The sequence below is a fragment of the Symsagittifera roscoffensis genome, chromosome 9 (assembly GCF_963678635.1).
Source record: "Symsagittifera roscoffensis chromosome 9, txSymRosc1.1, whole genome shotgun sequence".
NCBI classification, from domain to species: Eukaryota; Metazoa; Xenacoelomorpha; order Acoela; family Convolutidae; genus Symsagittifera; species Symsagittifera roscoffensis.
Genome location: NC_087070.1, coordinates 25,339,496 through 25,357,658, shown reverse-complemented (window position 1 = coordinate 25,357,658; position 18,163 = coordinate 25,339,496).

The following is an 18,163-nucleotide window of genomic DNA, read 5'->3' as shown; positions in this document are numbered from 1 at the left end:
TATCTCAGACTCCCCGGACAAACTTCCCTTTTCCGGGTGTTGATCTTGAACTCGCCGGCTTTTCTCACCGTTTGTCTCCCCGGACAAGCAATCTTGCACCAATTTTCATTCAACCATCTCACCATCTCTATCTTGGTCCTCAAAGGTAACGGTTTTCTTTCGCGTATCGTTCCCCTGTTCTTTCCAACCGTATGAAGTACGTGTTAAGACCTCGTGGGGTATTGAGGATACTAGTTGCTGAACTATTGACCTACAATCCCTCCTCTTGTTGTCTTTGTGTTGTCGTATTGACGGCATGATCTTCACCTTCTCACTGACTGTCAGTGATGCCATGGCCCTCTCGTGGTCGTCTCCGGTCACTTCTCTCTCTAACAATCCATCCAGCATCCGCACCACTTGCGGTGTGACCTGCACCGTTTTATCCAATAATGAGAGGCTGTTTATGTTCATGCGAGAGAGTTCCTGCTGGACCAGGTTTGAGCGCAGCATCAGATCCAAGGGCACCGGGTCCCTTTTGGATAGGATTTTTTATCTCGGCTGCTTTCTCGACAAGTAATTCAAGATGTCCTGGAATTGGATGTCCAGACTTGTCCAACCATCTCGTTAAGTGAAGCACTTCATAAGTTTTTTTGTCCAAAAAGGAGAAACCTTTCTTTATTTCTGCCTGATTGGCTTGCTTCTGTTCCAATTTTTCATAGAAATCAGTTTTCTTGCTGAGGCTGTCAGCATTCTGGTGTTTATCAGGCATCCTGTGCTCGATTATCATGTGGTAGCCATCCGATCTTACTATCCATCTACCAATATAACTCTGATCCATCGAGTAGGTCTTCAACTAGGATAAAGCTCTGTTATCTACGCGTAACTTAAAGGGAGCGCTCCCCAAGTATGCGCGATACTTTTCTAAGAAAGTGACTATTGCAAACATTTCTGCTTTTGGTTCACCATATTTCATCTCAGTGTCACTCAAGACCTTGCTGCCAAATGCAATGGGACCGAGAACCGTTCTTCCATTCCATTCTTGCTCCTGATGCAATATTCCTGAGATGGCTACTACCGATGCGTCTGTGTCCAGAACATCCATGCCCTTTTCTTTAGGCATGCCTAACACTGGCGCTTCGCACAGTTCCCGCTTTATGTTCTCGAAGGCCGTTTGAGCTTCATCGCTCCATTCGAACTTTTTCCCTTTGTTGCGCATCAGCTTCTGCATCGGATACACCTTGTCTGCATATCCTTTTATGAACTCACGGTAGTAGTTGGCAAACCCTAGGAAGCTCAGAAGCTGTGTGTCCGTTCTGGGAGCCTTCCAAGTCAACGCAGCTTCTACTGCTTCCGGTTCCGGCCTCACACCATGCCTGTCCACCATTCTTCCCAGGTACTTGATTGACTCTCTAAGGATTTCACGTTTCGATGGTTTGCATTTCAAGCCTGCTCTTTTCATGCATCCAAAGACCTCATCGAGCCAATCAATGTGGTCTTCCAGGGTCGGTGTTGCTATGACTACGTCATCCACGTAACACATCCCAAGATTCCCGTACTTCTTTTCGTCACTCTGGTCAAAGCCTGAGCCATCAGTCTTTGAAAAGTGGCCGTTGCGTTGCACAAGCCGAAGGGCATCCTCTTCCACTGGTACAACCCCAACTCACACGCGAATCCGGTCTTTTCTCTATCCTTCTTCCGCAGTTTGACCTGGCAGAAGGCAGACAGAACCCAAGTCCAATGTGATGAAGAATTTGGCATCAGCAAGTTTAGAGAGGGTCTCGTCTATTCGCGGTATCGGGTACGCATCTTTTATCGTTACCGCGTTCAAGTAGCGAAACTCGCAACAAAATCTAAGCTGCCCCCTTTCTTTTTCGCCATTACTACCCCGCAAGTCATGGCGATTTCGAGGGTTCTATCATGTCGTATTCGAGCAACATTTCTATTTCCGCTCGGCACGCTTCCTATTTTTGTGGCGTCATTCGTCTTGCGCCTTCCCTATTGGGAACGGCACCTTCCTCAAGTTTGATTTCGTGTTCGACAAAATTTTTTCTTTTTCTTGGGTACTATACTACTTTTTGCTTGGTTTCTTTTATTTCCTTAAGTGTTTTTGTTCACAGACCTCTTAGGGAACGAGGGGATGGCCGATCCCCCCACCCTTCCTGGTTCGTGAATTTTTGGTCTTGACTAGGTTAAAAGCTATTCACGGTAATCCGGAAGGCTTCCGCGGTCCGAACTACCCTTCCGCCCCGGCGGTTTTGGCCTATTAAGGGCGTTAATGTGAGCATCCGCTCGGCGCGGAGTGCTCGTTAACGGTTCTGCCGGTCATGATGTTAAAAAAGAATAACACCCAGGAGCGCCATAGAAACATCTATGTAACATTCGCCCGGAAGTACATATCGACGGAAAATAAAGCTAAGCTATAAAACGACTGGCCACTGTCTAAACTAAGCTCTACATGCTTTTCACCGTCTCTACCAAAGCCAGTTCTTCTAGTGGTCTTTCCAACATCGGGTCGACAAAAACGTTACTGCCTTCGGCTTCGCTCAAAGCATTCAGATTAATTTAATAACTTGCAGAAATAGTGAGCTCAGGGCTGGGTCTCAGTATCCCCAGACCACGAGGTCACTCCTAAAAACAGGGCTACTACTATTTATCGAATTATTATTGTTTTTGGTTCAGTAGATAAAAACCATCATCTCCATCGAAGATGGATCAACCCTTTCCCCCAACTCCTAGCTTCTCGTCCTTGCAAAATGAATTCAGATGTTAATTAAATTCAATTCAGGACATAATAGGGAAGCTAAAAAAATTGTATAAAAAGATATAAGTTCCAGTCCCGAGTCCCCTCCGGATTCTTGAATCCGGGGAAATAAGACCCTTATCTTCCTTCCGGAAGGCTGGTTTTCCAACCTTCACCGTTGTTTGCAACAGCCTTGCAACTATTGTAGCGACACAATAGTTGCAATTCGGAACGGTCTCTGCAACTTCTCTTTTTCTCCGATTTTCATTCTCAATTTTCTCGTTGTTGTCGTCGTCGCAACTATTCTTGTTCTGATTTCATTCTGGTTTCTTCCAAAATGGCCTTTTTTGACGCTTCTTAGAATTATAACGTCATCACTTCGAATTTTTAAAATTTCAAAATATCAGAATATCTTGAACTTCACCGTTTGATTAATCGTCCCAATAACGTTGCTAATCTCTTAAAACCGTCAATTCGGAAGGTTGCTGCTAAATTTTCGAATCTGTTGAATCAGCATCTTTGTCCATTCTGGTCGAATGTCACAAAATATACAAGTGTTACAAATAAAAAATTTCGTCGAAAGTTATTTTGTCATTTATTGTTCCGAGTACGCAAGCGGCATTCGCAATATGTATTGCCAGGGAGATTCTATGTTTTAAAAAGCTGCCTGCTCTGGGTTCCTCAGTGCATATGCTTAGGTTCTCACAAAGCTTGCTCAAAAAAATTCTGTGCTGGTGCGGCCGCGCCCTGAATTTCAAAAGCTAGCGGTTGAAAAAGGTATCCATCATTTACAAGATCTTTATACTTGTCAATTTTTCGCTCTTCCGCTTCAGCGGCAGCCGTACCAGGGTTACAAACAGACCCTGCATTAATTCTACAAGGTGCTAAGGATTCTACTACCGTTACAACCCACAGGAGCTGCTTACCAACAGCCCACGGATGGAGCGTCAAACCGTCTGGTCGCTTTTGATCGGTCCTGTAGAGGTGTCGTGGTTCTAAAACAGACGGATAGTGAGTAGAAGATAAACTCTGCTTTATAAGGTCATTCAGGTTTGAATGCCTAGAGAGTCTCCCTGCACTTTTGAGGCAAGAAAGACCATGCCAACCATCCTCGGTAACGTCTTTTCCGCACACGCATTTATGCCGTTCGCATATTTTTGAGCCTAATCGAAATTCTGAGTTGTAGGATTGACAGTTTTAACCTTAAATTTTTGCACCGGATGACGTTCAACCATTGGGAGCCAAATCTATCTTGGAACGCATTGAATCTTTTTACCTCCGTTGGTTCGAGTCGTAAAATCAAGTCTGCAAATTTGCTGTCAAAATTGGTTCCGTCCAATTTTTTTTGGATTTCATTTTCCGGAACCATTTCAATTTTTCCAAGTTCAAACGACCGCATCATCATAGGTTCCATCCACATGCTGCAAACCAAACATTTCGCTCAAGGCATCTTTCGAGCGAAACCTTAAGGATTTTTTCGAAGTTGGCCTTCTTCGTTATCACTTTCTTGTCAATTGTCCTGTCGTCACGATTATCCAATTCGAACATGTCTTTCGTAGTTTTTGGGTCATAACGATTGTAATTTTTTTGAATATTTCGATCATTGTTCCTCGCTTTCTGCGGTATTCGAGTGACGGTACGTCTAGTTTCTTTAACCTTTCATTGTTGCTTAGTGTCTGCAGCCCTTATACCATTCGTGTCGCTCGCCGTTGCAGATTCTCGATTAATCTTGTGTTCTTCTTTAAACGCGGGTACCAGGCTTGATTACAGAACTCCAAATGAGTCCTTATGAGGCCTTTATAAACATTTAAAAACACAGGTATAGTCATTTATTGAATGTTTTCTTAAAAACTGCAACAAGAGATTTTGCTTTTTAACTTTTGCAAAGATATCAGAGTCAAAGGAGAGTTTAGTATCGATGATCACCCCAAGTTTTTTTTCTTCTCCAACTGTTTCAAGATGTTTATTGTAAGTTTCATGGGATCTTCTTTCACGATTTAATCTTCCATTTGAGGTTATCATATGTACACATTTTTCTTCATTGAAAAGCAAAAGACTAATTTTTGACCAGTCTTCCGGTTTTCTTAGATCTTCTTGCAGCAACTCAACGTCTTTGTCACTGATAACTTTTCTGCAAAGTCTTGCATCCTCTGCAAACAAATACAATTTTGATTCGACAGTGTTTTGCATTGAATTTAATTTTATTACAAACAAAACAGGTCCCAGTACAGATCCTTGGGGAATCCCACTCAGAACAGCTTTCCATTCAGATCTACTGTCGTTTATCAGAACTCTTTGTCGTCGTCTTAATAAAAACTTGTTCATCCAGCCCAGTGTTTTTTCTTTTATTCCATATTGTTTTAGGATTCCTATCAGTCTTTTGTGCGGAACGGCTTTGAACGCTTTCTTGAAATCCAAGTAGATAACATCTGTTTCTCGGCGACTACCTATTGTTTTTATGAAATTATCCAGCACTCTCAGTAGTTGTAATTGTGATAATCTACCGGGCAGGAAACCAAACTTTTCATTTACAAGGATTTCATTTATTTAGATGTTCCATAAGATGGGCTCTAATTGTTTTCTCAAATATTTTACAAACTATTGATGTGAAGCTTACAGGACGATAGTTGTCAGCTAACAATTTTTTTCATTTTTTGAAGATAGAGGCAATGTGAGCAAGTTCCAGTCTTCAGGTAGCTTCGTTTCGTCCCAAGATTTGTTAAAAAATTTTGTTTGAATTTGAGTCAGGAAATCTCTCAATTTAAACAGAAGTTTCGGGTGAATTTCATCGGGCCCTGGAGACTTCGATGTATTGAGTGAGTCTAGTTGTTCTTTCACCAGTTGCGCTGTTATTTCCAAGTCCTTTATCGGATGGATGATATCCAATTCTGAAACTTTCTATTCTTCTGGTGGTTTGCGTGTGAAAGCTGATGAAAAGAACTTTGATAAAACTTCATTTTTTGCGATCTCATTGGTCGTTAAAGATCCATCATCCTGCACTATAGCTGGAATTAAATTTTGTAACACGGTTTTTTTGTCTCACATAGCTCCAGATTTTTTTTGGTTTCATTTTTACATCTTTAGATTTTTCACTTTTCTTTGCCTTTTGATCATTTTGTGTTGCTGTCATAACAGTATTTCTCTTTCCTTTATAGTTGTCAATGTTTACTGTTGTTTTATTGCAGCAAAATTTTTTCTAATTTTTTTTTGCTCTGATGGACCGTCGAGTGGTATTGGTGAATAGTAAATTGTTTCTCTACTCTGGATTGAGCCTAGTTAATAATAAAAAATTTTTTTTAAATCAGTCAGGAGTTCGCGCAAATCCGTCCAAACTTTTTCAACATTGTGTTCACTGTGAAGAAACGACAATTTTTTTTTACTTCACCTCCCATTGGGTCGTAGTCTCTTTTAGTGAAGTTATATCTAATCATGGTCTTACTAAATGTGTGGTACGCGGGTAACTCCGCTTCTATGTGAACGTGGTCGCTCTGTCGCAGAGGTGGTTGGATATTAGTGTTTAGGTCGCTTAGACCTGCATCAGTTAAAATTAAATCTAATAGTGATGGTTTATCTCCGGCAGTAATGCGAGTTGTTTCATCGATGCGTTGGGTTGGAATTGCATCCCCAACTGCTTCTAGAAATTTGAATTCTTTGCTTTCCTCGTCCTTGGTTGTACTGCAATCATCCCAGTTGATTGATGGAAAGTTTGTGTCGCCCAAGATTACATTATAATCCATCACAGCTTTTTCGCAAAGTTCTTCGATTGATTGGCAAAGTCAATCTTTGTTCATTTCTGGTGAATTTGGGCTTCGGTAGACAACTACCAAGCGGATAAGTTTCCGATTAATAGCAATGTCACATATCAACGTTTCTTGTAACTCGTTCGGGTTTTGTCTAATGCAGTAGTCTTTGTCCTTATTTACGAAAATTAAAAATCCTCGCCCGCAGTCGTTTGGACTCAAGTTTTTTGACTCAATAATATAGTTGTTATATTTGTACCAAGCTGGATTCCACTCGAATTTGGAATGTTCCGGTTTTGCTTCTACGAGAGCAATAAATAACATCTGGTGGGTTCTTTTTTATCTTCAAGTAATTTGTTCAATTCCTGATGTTTCGTTTGTGTTAGAGTGTCAATATTTGTGTAACAGAAATTTAATTTTCTAGTCTTGCTTTCTTCTTGACTTTTAGTATCTGAGTTCCTCGAACCAGATACACATAGGTTCCTTCTTCCTGATCGTTCAAGTTTTTTTTTGCTTTCGTAACTAGATTTCGCACATCTTCTCTTTCTTTCAGACTCCGATCCGGGCTAATTCTGAGATTTTTGATTTCTGCAAAGGCTTCTTTCATTTTTGGCAACTTTTGGGTTATTTCAATAACATCTTGTTCAGTATTGAAGGAAACCAGCAAGGGTCTGCTTATATCTTCATCGGTTTTCCGACCGAGTCGGATCGTTTTCACAATTTGCTTATCTTCCATGTCGATACTTGATAAAAAAATTTCAACTATTTCTCATCTTCTTTTTTCCTTGATTCACTGTCAGTAGCTGCACTCTCCTTGGCTTGGTAGATCACAATGTTTTTTTTTCTTCGGTTTTCTTCAGCTTCTTCTCTTTTTTGTTCTTCTGTTGCTTCTATGATGATCTTTTTCAAAAAATTCATTTTCCGATTCACAACTTCTTTCCAATCTCCTGTCTGTTCATCAACCTTTCCGTGAGATGGTGCTGCTATAAAATTAATAGAGATGATTAATCAAATTTTTCATGTTATCCATAGTTGTATCGAGATCTGCTCTTAACTTTTTGGTCGAACGATCGCTTTCACTTTCTTGTTCTTCGGCGATAAGTTGCTTCACGGATGGACAGCAAGCTGGACAACAGCTGATAACACTAGTTTGGCACATGTACTGACAGGCTGCCTCACGAATTTTAAAGCATTTTGCACAGTAGTGTTCACGGCAACGCTCACACTCCAAGACTTTGTATAGGTGTTTCCTTATATGTCCTTGCAGGTTTTACATTCCCAAGGCTCAATGGGATCCCTTACTGATGTTGTGCCTTCAAGGAGAGTTTTGGGGGGAATTTTCGATGACCTCACTTTCAACTGGCTTTGCCGCTCCAAGATAACGAAACCTCAGAAGCTACAAAAGCAAGAAAAAAAACGATTTCTCTTAACCAAGTTAACTAATACAATTCTATCAGCTCACTCCGCCGCTCCAAGATAATTAAACCTCAAAAAATACAAAGCAAGTTTAAAGAAAACCGATAGAATATACCTAATTATTGTATTTTTTTGCTTCTTGTTCTCTGGTTCCCTCTCTGATTTTCGTTTTCTAGTTTTCGACGTTTTCTTCTAACCTTGCTAGCTTGCAAAGATTTCGCTTGTTTCGTGAAACGGTCCGCGGGTGTTGTAGTTCCAGTACAGAGGAGGGATGAACTTTTTGCATCTCGTCTAGTACTAAACTTCTTTTATTCTTCCTTTTTGATATCATGTGTCTACGAACGTTGATTCTGGTAAGGTTCTCGGTTTTTAACTCTAGTAGTCGGTCAAAAATCACTGTACTTCTTCTTCGACGGGCGTACAAAGTTGCACTGATTCGATGTTCTTGAGCTGTGCACGGTTATTCGTTGAGCATTGATGGTATTACTAAAAAAACGTGGTGCAAGCTGACAAGATTGCTTTTTCCACAGTGATCCTCGTACAAGCAGCTTTTACAGCATCTTCAGGAGGTTTCTGTTATTCGGATGGAATCCTAGACCACCGTCAGTAAAGTATTTTCCTGCTAGTCGTTTTTGAATGGGGTGTTTCGCATTTTTGATTGCTCGATCTAATGATGAAGCTCCAATAAAAAACACCATAGATTGAGGGATGAATCTTCACCCTCCTTAATCTAGAGGCGGTGGGACTTTGGACAAATTATCCTATTCGTAAATTTAATTAATCAAATGTTCATGCCTCTAGCTCAAGTCATCTGAAAACGGTTTGAACAAAGGAAAAGGACATCTATTCAATACGTTTATCACAACAATTAGCTAAGTTTATCATAACAATCTCGAAAACAAAGAGCGTGGGAGCAGTCGCGATTCGACGCAAGATTTGGTATCCTCACAATACTCAACTACAAGGCTAAGAGTTTCAAATCTTTTGAGTTTTCAATATTTTGAGTTATGAGAGTTTTTTGAAAAAAATGAAATCATAGAAAGCGCCCTGTCTCGAAAACCAAAAGGGTTTTTGAACACTCATACATGGACGCCAGATTTGCGATTTTTGAAGGTATTTGAGAAATTCAATTGTGTAAGTTTTTTTTACGTAAATTTTTTGAAAGAAAATCATAAAACGTGTCATATCTCTAGATAATCTGACAAGACTATTCCTCATCATATAATGTCAGATCAATAATATTGTATCATATGTAACAACCAACTTCGAGACCTTGGAGTTTGGTGCACAATATGCGCGGCCTACGTGCATGTAAAATGCAGCGGCCTTAACCACGGCAGCGACCACGATAATTTCAGCTGCAGCTTCTCTGATTACAGACAATACTACAACTGATATCCAAGTCCCTCCAGCTCAACTTTTACAAGCTCCTTCGACCAACGAACAAAATCCTGCAATTGCAAACAGCCACGAGCGATCTCTGTTCAAATCCCACACCTGAATTAGGAGATAAAATAAGAAAAATCTACAGCCAATTAAGGAACTGGAAAACAGTCTTCATGATCATCGTAGAAAACAGAGAATAGAACAGATTATAGAAACCCAAATAGAACCCTCAACTCTTTAAGTGAAACACAAAAAAAAACACATACGCATTGCAAGCAACAATGATATTCCCTCACCTCATGCTATGCAGAAGCAAATCGGAGAGTGATGGATCGAACTCCAAATTTACAGCTAGAAGGCTTAAGCAATTGCATCAGATCGAACTGGACGAATTTTTTAAGGATCGAAAAGCGCTGCAAATAAGGTTGGTAAAAATCAAGGAAAACAGAGTAGAAACTGAAACACAGCAATTCAATAAATTAATGGGCACCGGAAAAATATCGAGTGCTATTGCTTAATTAACTGATACCTCCAAAGGAGTTCTCTCACTCAGGAAACCGTCAAAGGTGAAGTTGTTGAGCAAATCCTCCTTGAGAGACACCTTCCCTCGGCGCCAATAAACAACAACTATATAAATAACATCATGCTTCAAAATTACTATACCTTTCCACTCACCCACATTACACAAAATAAAAGCCAAGAAAATTAGGAAGGCTGCCATGACAACCCATGGCTCTCATATACCCTCAGGCCTGGATGCAAATAAGTGGAGACGCACACCCACTTGCTTTGGTCAACAGTCAGTTGAATTATCAAAAAGACTTGCCAAAATCGCACAGAAAATATCGACAGAAATACTAAATCCTGAGCTTCATGAACCATATAATGCCTGTAAATTAACTCCTTTCAATAAGAACCCAGAGTTAGGCCAGTTCACACAGGCGAAGTCATCCGCAGAATCATAGGAACAACGATCAAAAAGGTTTTAAAAAGCGAACTTATGGAACTCGAATCGATTTACCAACTATGCCTTGGCCAAAAATGTGGCATCTAATACGCAATTCATACTCTTAGGAAGCAATACGAGAAAAAAAATTCCGAGCCGATAGTACTCATAGACGCTGAAATTCCATTTAGTTCCCTAAACCTGGCTTTGAAAAACATTCCAAATATATGCCCTTCTATACTACCCGCTATACAGAACTCATACTCTAATCCATCCAAACTCTTCGTAAATAAAAAAAATTTATCCTATCTAGGGAAGGAATCACACAAGGTGACCGACTAGCAATGGCAAAGTAGAGGCTAGCCACTTTACTTGGTCAACTCGAAAATGGTATGCAGACGATGGGAACGCGTTCGGAAATTTGAAAAGCCTGCAAACAGTTCTGGACAACATTTTTAAACACGGAAAATATTTTGGATAGCATGAAAAGGCATCGAAATGCCACCTTTTGTACAAAATGAAAAACACAATGAGGCCATAAAAGTATTCAAAATTACCTAAACTGTAATAAAAAAGGGACCGGAGTACTTGGTTCTGTCATAGGATCCGAGACTGAATGTAAAACTTCTTAGAAACGCATTTAGATAAACATAACAAAATAGTGAAAAAACTTGACAAGATCGCAAAAACATGACCTGAAAACGTGTAATCCTGTTACACCAAAATGGTGCAAAAAACATTATTTTTCTTGGCTAAAAATACCCTCAATACCACAGGAAACATGCTGGTCACTGAGAGGATACTGCAGGAACTTCTCATTCCAATTTCAATTGGTAAGAGAAAATTAGGCCATCAACTTAGAGACATCGCTTCTTTGCCACTGAAAATGGACAATTTAATATCACGCAACCTTCTGAGTATGATTAAATCTTACAATAATCAATTAAAACATCGTCAGTCTTAGACAATTACGACCCTTTAACAGCTATATCCGAGCAGGGAAAAATCTATACAAAATTCGAGTTCTTGATAGTGAGAGAACTAACCAAAAGAGAACTAATATTTTGATCAATTTGAGAGACAGTGATAAATAGGCATTTGGCTGGCCTCCGAAATAGGAGCCTCGAAGTGGTAACACGCATTGCCCTTTAGCAGACATAATTTCAACCTAAATAAATCCGAATTCCGAGATGGAATTTATCTCAGATATGGATGGGAACCAACCAACATTCCACTCACATGTGCATGTGGTCATTCTTTTGACCTTAGTCACGCCCTTCACTGCGCGAAAGTTGGATACACCCACATGAGGCATAACGAAATCAGAGATACCTTCGCCTGCCTCGTGATCGAAATTTGCTATGCTGTTGAAATCGAGCCAAAACTTCAGTCGTTGCAAGGCTAGAGCTTTGTCAAAAATTCAACCACAGCGCTCGACTAGATGTAAAAGCAAGCGGATTATGGGTTTCAAGGCTTAGCCGAGGTTATTTGATGTCAAAGTCTTCAACCCACGCGCAAAAACTTAACAAACGATTACTGAAAGAAACCTATATGTACCACGAGTCACCAGAAAACTCAAAATACCAACAGAGAGTTCTACAAGTCAAACAGAGCACCTTCTGCCTGCTCATTTTAGCTACACTGGTGGTGCCGCACCAGCAGCTACTCGGACAATGCAGTGCATAGCTGAAAAACATAATGAAAAAAGGCATGAAAGCTACACAGAAACAATAAACTATATAAGAACTAGGATATGCTTCGAGCTGCTCAGGAGTGCTTTCCTTTGTATATGGGGGTGCAGATCGCTGCGTTAGATGCAATTCAAATACATTTCAATTAATGCTTGGAGCCATCGCTCTTTTATAAATATAAGATTGTTTTTGCATATAAACGGGAGCTGATCTAAAATCGTTTGGCTGATGGCCTAAGAATGGTAATGAAATACTTAGCCCTGAACAAACCATAAAAACATCTGGCTAGGTCAAGGTGGTCAGAACCGAAAAGAATTTAAGTAACGGACGTCAGCAAGTCGTCAATAGGTACTTTTTCTACGCTCCGTCACTTCGTGATGTCTGGGCGAACGTTACATAGACGTTTTTATGGCGCACCTGGATGAGCCTGTTGTAGGCAAAAGATGATCATGATCAGCAAACTTTTCAGCCTGATCTAGAGGCGTCATTTTCCTGCATTTTACTAGGCGGAAGGTGTGGACCCTTGACCTGGTGGAATTTTGCTTTTTATCTGAGTTAAGACCGAAAACTTCGGTGGTCGGAGGGTTAAGTGGGCAGTCTAGAACCCACTTATCCCAAAGCTCTTTGCCCAAAAACAATTAAAGAGAAAGCGTAAACACAAACAAAAGTTAGTGCAAAATCAAAAAGAGGCTAAAAACAATTTTACTTGAAAACAAAAAAAGCAAAAATTAGAGAAAAAAAACAAAGAAGACCAAAAGGAGTAAAAAAACGTATAATGTCTGTTTTCATTTTATTTCCGGGCAATGTGTGATCCGAATTTTTTTTTGTTGTTGTTTCACATTGATTTATATCATTTCTGATTGAAATATCAAGTGAGTTCGTTGTTGGATAGGTACCCTCCTTTGAGTGTTGTTTGAATATTTAAGCACTTTAATGATAATTTTGCCGGAGGGGGAGGGTAGAGTGGCAAGCTGACAAACGTGTTCCAGACGCAACAGAGGACAACAGAGACAACATTTTCCAGACAATAGTATTCCAGGCGATAGAGACAACAGAGTAACATGCTACGGTGATGACGTTGCGATCGCAACACCAACCCTAGAGGACCACACAGAGAGGCTAGACGAAGTCTACTCTTGCATGAAACAGGCCGGCCTGAAATGTAGGCCGTCCAAGTGCGAGATACAGAGGGACTCAATAAAGCATCTAGGTCGCCTTGTAGATAAGCACAAAGTCAGACTATACCATGAAGCGGTTGAAGCAATGCTGACATGGAAGCACCGAAGATCGATACACAATTTTTGAGTTTTCTCGGCTTCGCTAATTACTACCGGGATATCATCAAAAGTTATGCCAACAAGATATACCCTATGCAGCAATTGATACGAAATAAAGGCAAGAAGTTCAGCTGAACTGACGAGGCTCAAGTCTCTTTTGAGAAGATAAATTTTTATGAGGCTTCAGTCCTCGGTATGCTGACCGAAAAAAGTATGTTTGTGCTGGACAGGGACTATTCAGTAGCTGCTATCTCAGGGACACTCCATCGGGAACGAGAATGGAATAGGAGGTTTGTTCTCCGACGCATAGTTTATGGGAGTAAAGTTCTAAGCGTGACCGAGATGAAATACGGTTCACCAGAGGCGGATATTTTCGCTGTAAGTACTTTTGTGGAAAAGTATAGAGCATATTTAGGGAAAGCTCCCTTTAAATTGCGCGTAGACAATCAAGCTCTCGCTTGACTAAAAAATGAATTGATCGCTCAGAGCTATATCGGTGGCTGGATTGTACGCCTGGATGGCTACCACATGATTATAGAGCACTGAACCCATGACAAACACCAAAATGCCGACAGTCTTAGTAAAAAGACGAAGTTTTATGAGCGATTCGAAGAGAAACAAGCTAGCCAGGCAGAGATTTAGGATCTTCTTTCCTTTTTGGACAAAGACACATATGACAAGCTTCTACTCATCAGATGGCTTGACAAGTCGGGGCACCCCATACCAGGACACCCGAACTACCCCCTGAGATAAAGGTGTTGGCAAAGTGTGACCGGGTGCGATTGGACTTGTAAGCGCACTTCAACCTTGTACAACAAAAATTTACCAGGCTGCAATAGCATAGCGCTGCTGAATAAAATGGTGAACGTGGCGTTGGGCGTCATGCCGAAGCTCCGCGATCTACTTGATAGATAAGTTGAGAGGCAGTATCAAGATCGGATGGAAACCATGCGGAGACTGACCATAAAGGAGAGGACCTAGACAAGACCGGTAGCAATCCGGAGTCGGGATGTTGAACGTTGTTGCCGACAACCGACTAGCACTCAGCCCACACAGTGGTTCAGTTTTGAACTGAAATCCAGTATGCCAAGGAGGGTTCAATTTGTTGAAGCAAAAAAGGAGTACGAGCCGTGATCGGATTGTTCATCCAGAGATGAGATATTCCCTGGGGAATCAACTCAGGAAAGTGATCGGGATGCACAACTGTCCGTGGAGTCGGTTTCCATCAGTCCCGGCCAGGATGATTTGTTCGGAGAGTTGGACGACCGAGGGACAGAATTTTGTACGAGGAGTCGAGAAACAAAAAGATTAGGTCTGAAGGCGACTGTGCAGATTCTTTCGGCTCGAGTTACAGTTCGAAGTCTCAAACCTAGGGGAACTAGTCTGAAACGACTCCCGATTCAGACGTATCAGAAATAGCGATTGATTTTTTTTACTAGTGGAATGGAAACAGCGCGGGTCGGATAGAGAAATGCATCAAGACCCAGACAAAGACAGATATTCCTCCGACAAGGAGGGCACTGTAGTCGATCATACCGCAAGACGAACTTAGGTTGATAGCCGTCTCGAAGCGTCCGACTAGATCACTTCCGCATGCTACGGTCTTTTGTACCAATCTTGAGCCCTCGGAGCAAGAGACGACTTGCTGTGTTAAAATGAAGGACGATGCCCCTCCTCCGGAAATAGTTAACGGTAAACTAAATGTTATGAAGACATCTTTGAAATTCAGATACAGACTGCGGATCTTTCATGAGCTCAGCAAATTGATAGGATCACTAGCAATTTAAATAGCTGGATAGAAAATGAAGCACAAGACATAAAAGAGTGACCTAAAGAGGATAGTTAGAAGACCCTATAACAGTTATGCATGAGGAGAAAAGATTTGTTGTACTTTATTGTACTTTAACAAAGACGAGATTGTGGCCTGCAAGCGCAAAGAAGAGGATAAAGTCTTTTACAAATATAAATGAATAATCCTACCACTGTTGTTTCAGGCTGAATTATTTTCTGGCTCACACGACCAAATGGGTCATCAGGGTGTGGACAGAGTATATAACCGGATACAGAAAAGGTTCGAATGGCGTGGTTTGAAAAAGGCTTTTGCAAGATGGATATCTGCATGTCTGTCATATCAGCAAGCGTAAGATCCCAGGAAGCTGAGATTTCCTCTGTATTCGGTAGAACTGCCGGGATTCAATGAAGGGGTGTAAATCGATCATCAGAAAATCTGCATGACGAACACGGGCTATAACGAAGTGCTGGAAAGATCAATCATTTCACAGATTACGCAGAGGCATTACTCTGCACAACGGCATCAGCAAAGGAAACCTGTGATCATCTGATAAATGTTTAGCTCGCTAGACACGGTTTTCCGATCACATTTCAGTCCGACAATGGCAAAGCATTCGTCGGCCAGCTTGTAAAGGAGTTGATGAAAAGTCCGCACGGTGTGCAGGCCCACTCGGCCACTTATCACCCAAAGACGAATGGCCTGGTCGAGAAGCAAAATCACATATTTTTCTCCATGGCAAAGGTTTTTTGCTCAGAATACATGGACGACTGGGATGAGCATTTGCCGCAGGTGATGCGCGTCTGTGCAATAGTACTGAACACTCAATTACGGGAATCAGCCCACACATGATGGTAACAGGCTACAATAAATCTGTCTTGTTAACCATCTTTTATCCTAAAAACGACAAAAAACGGCACCGCAAGCATACGTGCGTGACGTGATTGAAAGGCAACAAAAAATGAACAATTTGTGCCGACAAAACACGCAGAAGGTCCAAATTAGGCAAGCAAAGAAGATTCAATGAAACGACCGCTGATGCCAAAGCACACTAGGTGGGAGACTATGTCTGGGTCTTATAGGAGGTGGTTCCCTCAAAGTGAAACCAAAAAATTGCTGAAGAAATGGCGTGGTCATTTTCAAATAACTGAAGTGCACCAGGTTGGCCGCTTTTATCGATTGAGCACAGTACGTGCTGCTCATTACGAGAACATCAAACCGCACAACGATCATCGGAAGACTGGTGCATTCCAGCTGATTTTGCATGAGGATGACTAATTGCTAGTAGATCCCGCTTGTAAAGTATGTGGGAGGGGCACACGCGACAAGAATGACCGAAAAGAGGTGGCGAAAGACTGGGCCATTGGACTTAGAATTAACGGAATCCTACTTTAATCGAGGAGGATTGGAACATCCCAGACCTGAGTGAAAATGATAAAGGAGTAGAACTTAAGTTCCCCTTGACCATGGAGACGCGGCAGAATAAGAGGGGACGAGACAAGAAGAATTATGACTCGTACGATGAGGATTTAGTCGTAGACAGAAATGCACTAAACGATATGACAGACTCAATTGTGGGTCTAGACGAGTTAATGGTCTCGCAGGACATCGACCTGGTCGACGATACAGAAGCAGACTGGATCGACGATTGATCGGAACCGGAATTGGAGTTCGAACTTGAGGATCGTAGTCAGGATGTCGACAAGTCCAGCATCGAGCACATCAGTCACGAAAACGCTGAGTCGAATTGGATTGATCCAGATGGCCCAGTGTGCGTATCCGAATCCAACTCGATCTGCTTGATCCTGGCCGATCGATGGGGACATCGATGGACTTTTTTGTCCGGGAGTGGGGCAACACTCACCCACACCGAAAAGCTTATAATCAAATAAAAATTGGCAAGAAGGACAGGGGAATGGAACCGGAGGGAGAAAGCCCTGAGAAATCGCCTTTTGACGAATTTTTGAGCCATGTTTTGACCTACCAAATCACTGCTCGAACAACATTGTTGATACAGACTGTGATCTTATACTCGCGGAATGCAAGTGCGCTATGGCGATAATTGCGGATGTAAGTTTTAAGACAGCACTAGCGGCCAATTTTAAAATAGAGTATAAGAATATCGAGCTTTTATGGAAACAGAAGCCTGGTATAGGAGGCATGTAGCGCTGTCCCCTGTTGCATCACAGATACCGGGACAATATTTGTGTTTTATTGGTAACCGAGGCCACCGATAGGCAACACGTGACTCCCGGAAGCTTAGTGCTGGCACTAACTCGACTCAGAGTTTTCCTGGTCGAGAGGGAGTGATCTCGCTCTCTTTACCAATCTATGATGCCAATAGGGGAAAAATGCATCCCAGAGAGCTATATGCTCTAGTGCATGTTATTTTCTCGGAAACGGATATAGAAGTCTTCTTGCATAAGAAGTACTCTCTGAGCAAATGCTAACGCTACGATTAAGGTTAACTGTTCTTTTATCAGGGTTACGAGTTTTCTAGTTGGCTTACTTTTTAAACATTGGGTTCTAGGTTTAAGGATAGGCAATGAGTTACTGGGTTTTTGTATAGTAGTGTTGATTTGTGATACTGTTATTTTGTGTTAGTGTATGATTATGATTATGTGATAGCTATTTGGTTCTGACCTGAACCATTCCAGGTGCAAAAGAGGAAAGCATCCAATCGTTTTACATGGACCCAATTGGAGGATCCACCTAGGTGCTAAATTTTAGATCAAAAAGGAAAAGAAAACTTCAATTGACTGCTTTTAAAAGATGTGGAAGATGGCTTGGATAATGGATCTAAGTTGTGCACTGTCTCTTAGATCGTGATTGATCAGATATTTGATTATTGACACTTGATAACGAAGAAATTGAAAATGAAGAGTAGAATCCACACGAAAGAGAATGAGCTAACCGAATGATCTAATAGACTTCTTCTCAGCGAGTCTAGGAACAGCTCTGGACGAGATTTATCAGCGCTTGGTAGATTGCAACTCAGCGCTTGGTAGATTGCTTGGGAGAGCTGGTGATGTTCATCGTCGCACTCCTTAATGCGATGGGACGAACAGACATTGGGGACCGCCCCACAGAAGTAGTGTTGAGGTTAGCTTTCGGCGAGTCCGTTACCGCCAAAAGAAGCAGAAACAGGCTCATGCGATAGTGAAGTGTGGAGATGTCTGGTCGCGACTTGGCTCGTGAG